This window comes from Phyllobates terribilis, unplaced genomic scaffold (genome assembly GCF_046119375.1).
Source record: "Phyllobates terribilis strain yellow unplaced genomic scaffold, ASM4611937v1 Scaffold_108__1_contigs__length_5656254, whole genome shotgun sequence".
Lineage (NCBI taxonomy): Eukaryota > Metazoa > Chordata > Amphibia > Anura > Dendrobatidae > Phyllobates > Phyllobates terribilis.
Window position 1 is genome coordinate 3,224,509 of NW_027362868.1, and position 12,299 is coordinate 3,236,807.

The following is a 12,299-nucleotide window of genomic DNA, read 5'->3' on the forward strand; positions in this document are numbered from 1 at the left end:
AAACTCACCTGAGCTAACAGGTATGTGAGCTGGTTACTCTGCTGCGCTTAAAATTTCTTTTTTGGTTTGCTACAATGCCTTTTCTGAAACGTTGTCTCCCTCTGCTGGAACACTGACTTCTTTCATTTAATGCCTGCAGACTATAAAAGAGAAACCAACCCAAAAAGTTTGGTTGATTAGTCTGTGGCATTCTTTTAAACTGTTGCTTATGGCGGTCTCTGTGAGCTTCTCAGTGACATTCAGCCATCCAGGTATCCCGCCTGCAGTAGACGGAATGTGGCAATGGAACGCTGGCTGCGCGTGTCATAATAGGCTCTGAGCCTTTATATACCTGCGCACAGCAGCAGCCACCTTCAGTCTGCTGCTGGACAGCCAGCAGCAGCAGCAGCAGGAGAGGTAATTAATCAGCAACCCTCCTGCTAAGGGTAGACAGCTGCTCGTTCCACCCCCCCCCGCCTTAATTGGTTCTCCTCCCTTCCAACGGTGTTGAGGCGGGTGGGAACAGCCGGGGGTTGAGGGTACTGTGCTAAAAGAGGTGGAGTTATGCAGATCTAAAACGCGTGGATTGCAGCAGCAGCAAGCCGAAAAGTGCAGGCATGTGAGGGATCTAGAGGTTGACAGCATGTCTTCTTAACGGGAGTCCAGGTGGCCATCTCCACAAATGGACTTTTCAGAATCCTTGGGTGGCACCGTAGTCGGAAACCAATTCTGGTTATCGCTTCTCGGCCTTTTGGCTAAGATCAAGTGTAGTATCTGTTCTTATCAGTTTAATATCTGATACGTCCCCTATCTGGGGACCATATATTAAATGGATTTTTAGAACAGGGAGATGGAAAAAGAGCTTGCTCTGTCCACTCCACGCATTGACCTGGTATTGCAGTATCTCCAGGACCGGTGCACCCCTTCTTTAATGCAGTTTCTAAAATCAGAAAGAATTGAATTCAATGCTTTTTGTTCATTTTGCTTGTTTGTCGGATTTTGGGATGGACTCTTTGGCTTTGCTTTTCTTCTCCTCATTGGATTTTTCATGTTAAAAGTTGCAGAAGCCAGATGACAAGCTCATTTTGGTTCAACTTCAGCAACTGTGCATTGCATTGCCATGTAATGTAATGTAATGCAATGCTATCTATCTAGCTCTATATCTATACTTCCTTTTGGATAAACAGACATATTAGGCAAGCATTTTGGAGCTTTCACCTAAATAACTACAGGTGGTGAGATAAGCTGCACAATATAATTGACCTTTCAGTATATTGTTGCACACACACCATCTATTTAGCAAATGCCCTTGTTATCAACAGCAGCCTTTTAAACTCACCTGAGCTAACAGGTATGTGAGCTGGTTACTCTGCTGCGCTTAAAATTTCTTTTTTGGTTTGCTACAATGCCTTTTCTGAAACGTTGTCTCCCTCTGCTGGAACACTGACTTCTTTCATTTAATGCCTGCAGACTATAAAAGAGAAACCAACCCAAAAAGTTTGGTTGATTAGTCTGTGGCATTCTTTTAAACTGTTGCTTATGGCGGTCTCTGTGAGCTTCTCAGTGACATTCAGCCATCCAGGTATCCCGCCTGCAGTAGACGGAATGTGGCAATGGAACGCTGGCTGCGCGTGTCATAATAGGCTCTGAGCCTTTATATACCTGCGCACAGCAGCAGCCACCTTCAGTCTGCTGCTGGACAGCCAGCAGCAGCAGCAGCAGGAGAGGTAATTAATCAGCAACCCTCCTGCTAAGGGTAGACAGCTGCTCGTTCCACCCCCCCCCCCGCCTTAATTGGTTCTCCTCCCTTCCAACGGTGTTGAGGCGGGTGGGAACAGCCGGGGGTTGAGGGTACTGTGCTAAAAGAGGTGGAGTTATGCAGATCTAAAACGCGTGGATTGCAGCAGCAGCAAGCCGAAAAGTGCAGGCATGTGAGGGATCTAGAGGTTGACAGCATGTCTTCTTAACGGGAGTCCAGGTGGCCATCTCCACAAATGGACTTTTCAGAATCCTTGGGTGGCACCGTAGTCGGAAACCAATTCTGGTTATCGCTTCTCGGCCTTTTGGCTAAGATCAAGTGTAGTATCTGTTCTTATCAGTTTAATATCTGATACGTCCCCTATCTGGGGACCATATATTAAATGGATTTTTAGAACAGGGAGATGGAAAAAGAGCTTGCTGTGTCCACTCCACGCATTGACCTGGTATTGCAGTATCTCCAGGACCGGTGCACCCCTTCTTTAATGCAGTTTCTAAAATCAGAAAGAATTGAATTCAATGCTTTTTGTTCATTTTGCTTGTTTGTCGGATTTTGGGATGGACTCTTTGGCTTTGCTTTTCTTCTCCTCATTGGATTTTTCATGTTAAAAGTTGCAGAAGCCAGATGACAAGCTCATTTTGGTTCAACTTCAGCAACTGTGCATTGCATTGCCATGTAATGTAATGTAATGCAATGCTATCTATCTAGCTCTATATCTATACTTCCTTTTGGATAAACAGACATATTAGGCAAGCATTTTGGAGCTTTCACCTAAATAACTACAGGTGGTGAGATAAGCTGCACAATATAATTGACCTTTCAGTATATTGTTGCACACACACCATCTATTTAGCAAATGCCCTTGTTATCAACAGCAGCCTTTTAAACTCACCTGAGCTAACAGGTATGTGAGCTGGTTACTCTGCTGCGCTTAAAATTTCTTTTTTGGTATGCTACAATGCCTTTTCTGAAACGTTGTCTCCCTCTGCTGGAACACTGACTTCTTTCATTTAATGCCTGCAGACTATAAAAGAGAAACCAACCCAAAAAGTTTGGTTGATTAGTCTGTGGCATTCTTTTAAACTGTTGCTTATGGCGGTCTCTGTGAGCTTCTCAGTGACATTCAGCCATCCAGGTATCCCGCCTGCAGTAGACGGAATGTGGCAATGGAACGCTGGCTGCGCGTGTCATAATAGGCTCTGAGCCTTTATATACCTGCGCACAGCAGCAGCCACCTTCAGTCTGCTGCTGGACAGCCAGCAGCAGCAGCAGCAGGAGAGGTAATTAATCAGCAACCCTCCTGCTAAGGGTAGACAGCTGCTCGTTCCACCCCCCCCCCGCCTTAATTGGTTCTCCTCCCTTCCAACGGTGTTGAGGCGGGTGGGAACAGCCGGGGGTTGAGGGTACTGTGCTAAAAGAGGTGGAGTTATGCAGATCTAAAACGCGTGGATTGCAGCAGAAGCAAGCCGAAAAGTGCAGGCATGTGAGGGATCTAGAGGTTGACAGCATGTCTTCTTAACGGGAGTCCAGGTGGCCATCTCCACAAATGGACTTTTCAGAATCCTTGGGTGGCACCGTAGTCGGAAACCAATTCTGGTTATCGCTTCTCGGCCTTTTGGCTAAGATCAAGTGTAGTATCTGTTCTTATCAGTTTAATATCTGATACGTCCCCTATCTGGGGACCATATATTAAATGGATTTTTAGAACAGGGAGATGGAAAAAGAGCTTGCTCTGTCCACTCCACGCATTGACCTGGTATTGCAGTATCTCCAGGACCGGTGCACCCCTTCTTTAATGCAGTTTCTAAAATCAGAAAGAATTGAATTCAATGCTTTTTGTTCATTTTGCTTGTTTGTCGGATTTTGGGATGGACTCTTTGGCTTTGCTTTTCTTCTCCTCATTGGATTTTTCATGTTAAAAGTTGCAGAAGCCAGATGACAAGCTCATTTTGGTTCAACTTCAGCAACTGTGCATTGCATTGCCATGTAATGTAATGTAATGCAATGCTATCTATCTAGCTCTATATCTATACTTCCTTTTGGATAAACAGACATATTAGGCAAGCATTTTGGAGCTTTCACCTAAATTACTACAGGTGGTGAGATAAGCTGCACAATATAATTGACCTTTCAGTATATTGTTGCACACACACCATCTATTTAGCAAATGCCCTTGTTATCAACAGCAGCCTTTTAAACTCACCTGAGCTAACAGGTATGTGAGCTGGTTACTCTGCTGCGCTTAAAATTTCTTTTTTGGTTTGCTACAATGCCTTTTCTGAAACGTTGTCTCCCTCTGCTGGAACACTGACTTCTTTCATTTAATGCCTGCAGACTATAAAAGAGAAACCAACCCAAAAAGTTTGGTTGATTAGTCTGTGGCATTCTTTTAAACTGTTGCTTATGGCGGTCTCTGTGAGCTTCTCAGTGACATTCAGCCATCCAGGTATCCCGCCTGCAGTAGACGGAATGTGGCAATGGAATGCTGGCTGCGCGTGTCATAATAGGCTCTGAGCCTTTATATACCTGCGCACAGCAGCAGCCACCTTCAGTCTGCTGCTGGACAGCCAGCAGCAGCAGCAGCAGGAGAGGTAATTAATCAGCAACCCTCCTGCTAAGGGTAGACAGCTGCTCGTTCCACCCCCCCCCCCGCCTTAATTGGTTCTCCTCCCTTCCAACGGTGTTGAGGCGGGTGGGAACAGCCGGGGGTTGAGGGTACTGTGCTAAAAGAGGTGGAGTTATGCAGATCTAAAACGCGTGGATTGCAGCAGCAGCAAGCCGAAAAGTGCAGGCATGTGAGGGATCTAGAGGTTGACAGCATGTCTTCTTAACGGGAGTCCAGGTGGCCATCTCCACAAATGGACTTTTCAGAATCCTTGGGTGGCACCGTAGTCGGAAACCAATTCTGGTTATCGCTTCTCGGCCTTTTGGCTAAGATCAAGTGTAGTATCTGTTCTTATCAGTTTAATATCTGATACGTCCCCTATCTGGGGACCATATATTAAATGGATTTTTAGAACAGGGAGATGGAAAAAGAGCTTGCTCTGTCCACTCCACGCATTGACCTGGTATTGCAGTATCTCCAGGACCGGTGCACCCCTTCTTTAATGCAGTTTCTAAAATCAGAAAGAATTGAATTCAATGCTTTTTGTTCATTTTGCTTGTTTGTCGGATTTTGGGATGGACTCTTTGGCTTTGCTTTTCTTCTCCTCATTGGATTTTTCATGTTAAAAGTTGCAGAAGCCAGATGACAAGCTCATTTTGGTTCAACTTCAGCAACTGTGCATTGCATTGCCATGTAATGTAATGTAATGCAATGCTATCTATCTAGCTCTCCCTCTATACTTCCTTTTGGATAAACAGACATATTAGGCAAGCATTTTGGAGCTTTCACCTAAATAACTACAGGTGGTGAGATAAGCTGCACAATATAATTGACCTTTCAGTATATTGCTGCACACACACCATCTATTTAGCAAATGCCCTTGTTATCAACAGCAGCCTTTTAAACTCACCTGAGCTAACAGGTATGTGAGCTGGTTACTCTGCTGCGCCTAAAATTTCTTTTTTGGTTTGCTACAATGCCTTTTCTGAAACGTTGTCTCCCTCTGCTGGAACACTGACTTCTTTCATTTAATGCCTGCAGACTATAAAAGAGAAACCAACCCAAAAAGTTTGGTTGATTAGTCTGTGGCATTCTTTTAAACTGTTGCTTATGGCGGTCTCTGTGAGCTTCTCAGTGACATTCAGCCATCCAGGTATCCCGCCTGCAGTAGACGGAATGTGGCAATGGAACGCTGGCTGCGCGTGTCATAATAGGCTCTGAGCCTTTATATACCTGCGCACAGCAGCAGCCACCTTCAGTCTGCTGCTGGACAGCCAGCAGCAGCAGCAGCAGGAGAGGTAATTAATCAGCAACCCTCCTGCTAAGGGTAGACAGCTGCTCGTTCCACCCCCCCCCCCCGCCTTAATTGGTTCTCCTCCCTTCCAACGGTGTTGAGGCGGGTGGGAACAGCCGGGGGTTGAGGGTACTGTGCTAAAAGAGGTGGAGTTATGCAGATCTAAAACGCGTGGATTGCAGCAGCAGCAAGCCGAAAAGTGCAGGCATGTGAGGGATCTAGAGGTTGACAGCATGTCTTCTTAACGGGAGTCCAGGTGGCCATCTCCACAAATGGACTTTTCAGAATCCTTGGGTGGCACCGTAGTCGGAAACCAATTCTGGTTATCGCTTCTCGGCCTTTTGGCTAGGATCAGGTACAGTGATCTAACGGTTGCTGCCTTGGTCTCGGCTAGGAGGTGCCTGGGGTACCCGACTTGTTGGCCTTGGGGGATCGCTCTCTCTTAACGGAGGGAGCTTCACCCCCTTGCAGCTATTGGCAGGTCGGCTTAGTCCCCGGACAACGGGGAGCGATCGCGTCTTGTCTTCGGGGCGACCCGAGGAAATAAGGGCGTTTTCCTTTGCTGAGCTTTATCGCTTAGTGGGCTGTGTAAGTTCTTGGGGTACCCCTCCCTCGGTCTTGGGTTTGTTCCTGCTTTTGTGGGATTCATTCCCTTGTTACTATTGGGGGAGGGCTTAGTCCCTGAGGGCCGAAAATGCCTTTTTCTTTTGGATTTGCGGTGGGGGAGACTCCACTGCGACAGTCCATTAGAATCATGGTGGATGAATGCCAGCGCCATGAGAAGAATCTGCAGTACATCGTGCATGAGATTCTTTTTGGGTTCTTCCACCTGGAGCGAGATAAGATCCTGTGTCTTTACGATCAGGAATTCCGTGGGCGATATACCATTTCCTTTATGGCTAAATCATGCTGTGATAATATCCATGCAGCACTGATGGTTGCGGACAAGGACGATGAGAGACTGAACGGGCTGAGCTTTGACTTCCTGTACGGTGAAGAGGAAGTACCCTTGGTGATCTTCATGTACAGCCCATTCGTCTCTGAGGGCGATATCGAAACCTTTTTGAAGCGTTACTGCAAGTCAGTGCGCTTCTCACATGATATCCTCAACTCCCAGCGCTTCTGGAATGGGAAGAGGAAATAACTGGTGAAGTTCCATCCAGATCAGAGCGGCATTGGTGGTCTTCACCACCCGCCTGCTAATTTTGCCATTGGTAATGTCAGGGGATTCCTACGCTACCCAGGAATGCCCCTTCAATGCCGGAATTGTCATGAATATGGGCATACACGAGAAAATTGTACAAGGGCTCATGTAGTCTTTTGCAACAAGTGCGGTAAGAGTGGGCACACCTCCGCTACGTGTGACTCTGAGATCGTATGTAACCTATGTGGGAAGGCAGGTCACGCCTTCAGGAATTGTCCGAGCAAAAAGTCAAAAACATATGACATGTTTAAGTCAGGTTAACTGACTATCCAAGAATACTTCGGAGGGAGTATTACTACACCTGCCCCTGGACCTGGGTTGGCGCACGCTGACGGGTCCGGACCAAATCCTTCAACGGCTCCGCCAGAGGGCCCGCTGGTAGTTCCACAGAAGGACGGTCGTAGGGGCTCCATAAGATTAACCGAGGGTTCGCTCTCTGTGGAATTGATCGATGTTCTGGCTCTAGATGTTGCCGTATCTCAGAGTCAAGAGGAAGGGTCCTCATCCAGCATGAATGCACCACCGGCATTATGTGGAACTGAGGAGACCTCTAGTACCCCGATTAAGCAAGCACCCAGATTCGCCACACCATCATCGGTGATCTTGAGTAAGGGCAAAAAGGGTACGCTCCTTAATCGATCAACCAGTGTGTCGGAAAGAGAGACCTCTAGGGCGCGAAGTAAAAAGGACCCGGCTAAGACCCAGTCGAGCCCTGGTCCTCGAACCAGAAGTCGCAGTAGTTCCGTGACCAGACCAGAGGACAAGACGACCCAGAGGGATGACACCCGTTCCATAGACCAGACCGCCATGAGGACTGCAGATGCACAGGACTTGGAAAAGATGGACAGCTCCCAGCCTCTGAAAAGGCAACGGGAGGACGTAAAGCAACCTGATATCCAAAGAAAACACGGATGTCGAGGTCCAGATGAGGAGCCAAAAGTGGATGATGCCTTTTTGCCTGCTTCAGATCCCGGTAATATTAAACAAATCCTGACCCCTGGAGATGCGGAGGAGGAGGTGCCGTGTATTGACTTCTTCCCATCTTCAGATCCTGATTCTTCTTAATGTCTGTTCCTCTTAAAATCTCCTCACTAAATGTGAGGTCCCTAAAGAGCCCTACACGTAGGGCTGCTTTATTTTCTTATTTAGAGACATTGGACTTTGATTTCTGCTTTCTACAAGAATGTGGTATACAGAGTAATTTAAATTATAAGGACTTAAAAGAAGACTGGAAACTGGGCGCTTCTGTGTGGTCCGGTGCTAATGACTGTCGTGCTGCCGGAGTTGGACTACTTTGCCGTGGACATTCTACCATCATTCAATCTGTGACTGAAATTATACCTGGCAGAGCTATTTTAATACATCTTGTTTTTAATGGACTTTCTTTACGTTTATTAAATGTGTACGCTCCTCCTGGGAAGCAGGAAAGGGCGGATTTACTTGAAATATTGCCATTATTTTGTGTTGGGTCAACCCCCCTGCTAGTGGGAGGAGATTTTAATTGTTTACGTGATGGGGAATCCCGGCAGGGTGGGGATGTGAATCGTAAAGACCGTACCTCCTATTTGTTGAAAAGTTTAATTGATGATTTTAGATTACAGGACTGCTGGAAGGAGCTCTTGCCGGCGGATCCAGGTGTTACATGGTCCAATGGAAGAGTTTCTTCTAGAATTGATTTCATATTTGCTTCTACTGCCTTTAAACCTTGTAAATGTTTTCTTTTATCTAATTTATTCTCTGATCATAAAGTTTTATCTGTGTTTTTAGAGTTAGCAGGGGAACAAAATACCTCAAGAGGCCCATGGAGATTAAATACAACTCTCCTAGAGGATATTGATATTCAAAAGAGGTTTGTGCAGGCCTACCAGTGCTGGCAATCAAAGAGAGACCCCCGCGCCTCGATGCTGGATTGGTGGGAGAGCATTAAACCTAAGATTAAATTATTTTTTATTAAGGCAGGGAAAATGAAAGCAAAAAAGAAAAAGCAGTGGTTTTATGTTTTTAATATGAGATTACAAGTACTCTTTAAACTAAAAGAAGTTGGTATTGATGTGGATGATGATATTGCAAATCTTAAGTCTGAAATAAAAAATGCTCTTAATGAAAAAGGAAAACAAATAATTTTTAACTCCCATGTACATCACCTGGAGGAAGGAGAGAAATGCTCCCAATTCTTCTTCAAAAAGGTAATGGGGAGGAGGGATGCAATCCTAAATCTTGAAGGTGAAAATGATATTAAGGGTATGTTAGGAAAAGCTTTTAATTTTTATCAACTTCTTTTTAACACTAAAGTTATAGATCCATCCTTTTTAGAGTATGCTATTAATTCCCTTGATTTTAAGTTAGATATTTTAGACCAGGGTATTTTATCTAGGGATCTCACCAGTGAGGAACTTTTACAGATTTTTAAAAGTTTCTCCAGTGGGAAAGCCCCTGGGGAAGACGGTCTACCGATTGAGTTTTATCTGACTTTTTGGGGAATTTTAAAGAACGATATGTTTTTATTGTTTAAAGAAGCTTTTAATACTAATAAATTACCCCCATCTTGGAGGAGAGGTCTGGTATCTTTAATATATAAAAAAGGGGATAGGAGCCAACTTAAAAACTGGCGGCCTATTACGCTTTTAAACCTTGATTATAAAATTTTAGCTAAACTTATTGCAGTCCGTTTAAAACCCTTTATAGCCAAATTAATTCACCCTAACCAGGTATGTGGTGTTCCCGGAAGAACCATAGCTGAGTCCCTCAACATAATTAGGGATACCATATGGTATTCAAAAGAGAGAAGTCAAAACCTTGCTATTTTATCCTTAGACTTTGAAAAAGCTTTTGACAGGGTATCGCATGAATTTCTTTTTATGGTTCTTAAAAAAATGGCATTTCCAGAGAAAATTTTAACCCGCATTATGCTTTTATATCATTCTTGTTTTAGTCAAATTTCTGTAAATGGGTTTTTAACGAAGGGGGTTCCTCTATTATCAGGGGTGAAACAAGGGTGCCCTCTCTCACCACTGCTCTTTATCTGTGTTATGGAACCACTATTAACCATACTGAGAAAAGATAAAGTAATTAAAGGGGTACCTATTCCCGGGAGTAGGGGTATGCAACTTAAAGCCCTAAGTTACATGGATGATGTTACCATACTATGTCCAGATTCCACATCACTGAGGAGGGTATTGAGAAACACACAATTTTTCTGTGAAGCCTCAGGTTTTAAATTAAATATAGATAAATGTGACTGTTTTAATGTGGGGGGATGGGACTCCTCTTTGACCCCTGGGATAGTGATACAGAAAAATCACATAAAAATTTTAGGAATTATTTTTAACCAAGACAATGAGGGGGACCCTAACTGGGACTCTGCAATGGATAAAATTGAAAAAAAGATCTCATTGTGGAATTTAAGGAACCTTAGTATGGAAGGTAAAATTTTAATTATTAAAGCCGTTTTAATTCCCATTATGTTGTATGTTGCAATGGTGTTTCCCCCTTCCAATTTACAAATCAAGAAAGTAACAAGAATTGTTTTTATGTTTTTATGGGGTTCAAAAATGGAAAAGTTAAAAAGAGATCTGATGTACAAATGTAAATCTAATGGAGGTAAAGATGTACCCAATTTTTTTACCTTTTTCCATATAAAGTATTTCTGCTTCTGTTTTAAGGTTTTTAAATCTGATGGCATTTTTAGTTATTTTTTAAAATATGCAGCAGGAATGATTTTTAAAAGGTGGTTTAGCCTACCTTTAAGTTCTCCTGTGCTCCTGTGCCCACCTAAACAGTATGTGATACTTGAGAAAACGGTCAGGCTTTTAGGTCTCCAGGAATTGGAGCCTGATATATTGGGGGACCAAAGGAAGGTATCTATTGCTTGCAGACACTCTGAGGACACAATTCCTGTCTCCAATTTTTCACAGGCAAGGTCCAAAACGGTGTGGCGAAATGTGTACGGGAAATATCTTGCAAATGTACACAAGGACCTTGCCTGGGCTATCGTCCACCAGTGCCTCCCTACCCGTGAGTTTCAACATAGGCGGGGGCTGGTGGCGAGAGCCAAATGTCCAAGAGATATATGCGGGGAAAGTGAGTCTGTATTGCATCTCTTTTGGAATTGTCCTTTTGCACAGGAGGTTTGGAGAAAGGTAGGCCCACTTTTAAAATGGGCATGTGGCCTGAAAGATTTTAATCACTTTTATGTCTTTTATGGTCTTTTTAAGTGTCCAAATTTTAAACAATTCCGAGTTGCCTGGATTATTATTAATTGTTTTAAAAATGCCATGTGGAAAGTTAGAAATATTTTACTCTTCAAACATGATCATATTGATTCAACAGACTGTATAAAAATTGCTTTAAGTGAAATGTATATTTACTATCTCAGAGATAAAAAACTGTATGGAGCAAAAGAAGCGGCTTCTATGTGGTGTGTACAATTATGGAACACAATTAGTGGTAATTAAATAAACCCAAGTACATCTGTAATTATGATATTCTTAATTGTTACAATGGTTTTATGATGGTAAATTGTGTTTTTACAAAAAACTTGAATTGATTATTATCATGTTTTATCATTTTATTGTAATGTTATAAATGTTCTTTTTTAAAACCTTTGTAAATATACTTTTGAATCAATAAAATTGCGTTGAAACCTTATCTGTTCTTATCAGTTTAATATCTGATACGTCCCCTATCTGGGGACCATATATTAAATGGATTTTTAGAACAGGGAGATGGAAAAAGAGCTTGCTCTGTCCACTCCACGCATTGACCTGGTATTGCAGTATCTCCAGGACCGGTGCACCCCTTCTTTAATGCAGTTTCTAAAATCAGAAAGAATTGAATTCAATGCTTTTTGTTCATTTTGCTTGTTTGTCGGATTTTGGGATGGACTCTTTGGCTTTGCTTTTCTTCTCCTCATTGGATTTTTCATGTTAAAAGTTGCAGAAGCCAGATGACAAGCTCATTTTGGTTCAACTTCAGCAACTGTGCATTGCATTGCCATGTAATGTAATGTAATGCAATGCTATCTATCTAGCTCTCCCTCTATACTTCCTTTTGGATAAACAGACATATTAGGCAAGCGTTTTGGAGCTTTCACCTAAATAACTACAGGTGGTGAGATAAGCTGCACAATATAATTGACCTTTCAGTATATTGTTGCACACACACCATCTATTTAGCAAATGCCCTTGTTATCAACAGCAGCCTTTTAAACTCACCTGAGCTAACAGGTATGTGAGCTGGTTACTCTGCTGCGCTTAAAATTTCTTTTTTGGTTTGCTACAATGCCTTTTCTGAAACGTTGTCTCCCTCTGCTGGAACACTGACTTCTTTCATTTAATGCCTGCAGACTATAAAAGAGAAACCAACCCAAAAAGTTTGGTTGATTAGTCTGTGGCATTCTTTTAAACTGTTGCTTATGGCGGTCTCTGTGAGCTTCTCAGTGACATTCAGCCATCCAGGT

General features: G+C 43.3%; 5 non-coding genes across 5 annotated transcripts; all 5 read left to right on the forward strand.

The window, feature by feature from the left end:
- The first annotated feature begins 714 nt into the window (after positions 1–714).
- LOC141200058 (U2 spliceosomal RNA) lies at positions 715–905 on the forward strand. The gene has a single exon (XR_012271792.1). It is a non-coding gene; the product is annotated as a U2 spliceosomal RNA (small nuclear RNA).
- Positions 906–2,026: 1,121 nt separating this feature from the next.
- On the forward strand, positions 2,027–2,217 carry LOC141200574 (U2 spliceosomal RNA). Its single transcript, XR_012272291.1, has one exon. It is a non-coding gene; the product is annotated as a U2 spliceosomal RNA (small nuclear RNA).
- Positions 2,218–3,337: 1,120 nt separating this feature from the next.
- On the forward strand, positions 3,338–3,528 carry LOC141200059 (U2 spliceosomal RNA). Its single transcript, XR_012271793.1, has one exon. It is a non-coding gene; the product is annotated as a U2 spliceosomal RNA (small nuclear RNA).
- Positions 3,529–4,649: 1,121 nt separating this feature from the next.
- On the forward strand, positions 4,650–4,840 carry LOC141200060 (U2 spliceosomal RNA). The gene has a single exon (XR_012271794.1). It is a non-coding gene; the product is annotated as a U2 spliceosomal RNA (small nuclear RNA).
- Positions 4,841–11,452: 6,612 nt separating this feature from the next.
- Positions 11,453–11,641, forward strand: LOC141200863 (U2 spliceosomal RNA). Its single transcript, XR_012272564.1, has one exon. It is a non-coding gene; the product is annotated as a U2 spliceosomal RNA (small nuclear RNA).
- Positions 11,642–12,299: the final 658 nt, after the last annotated feature.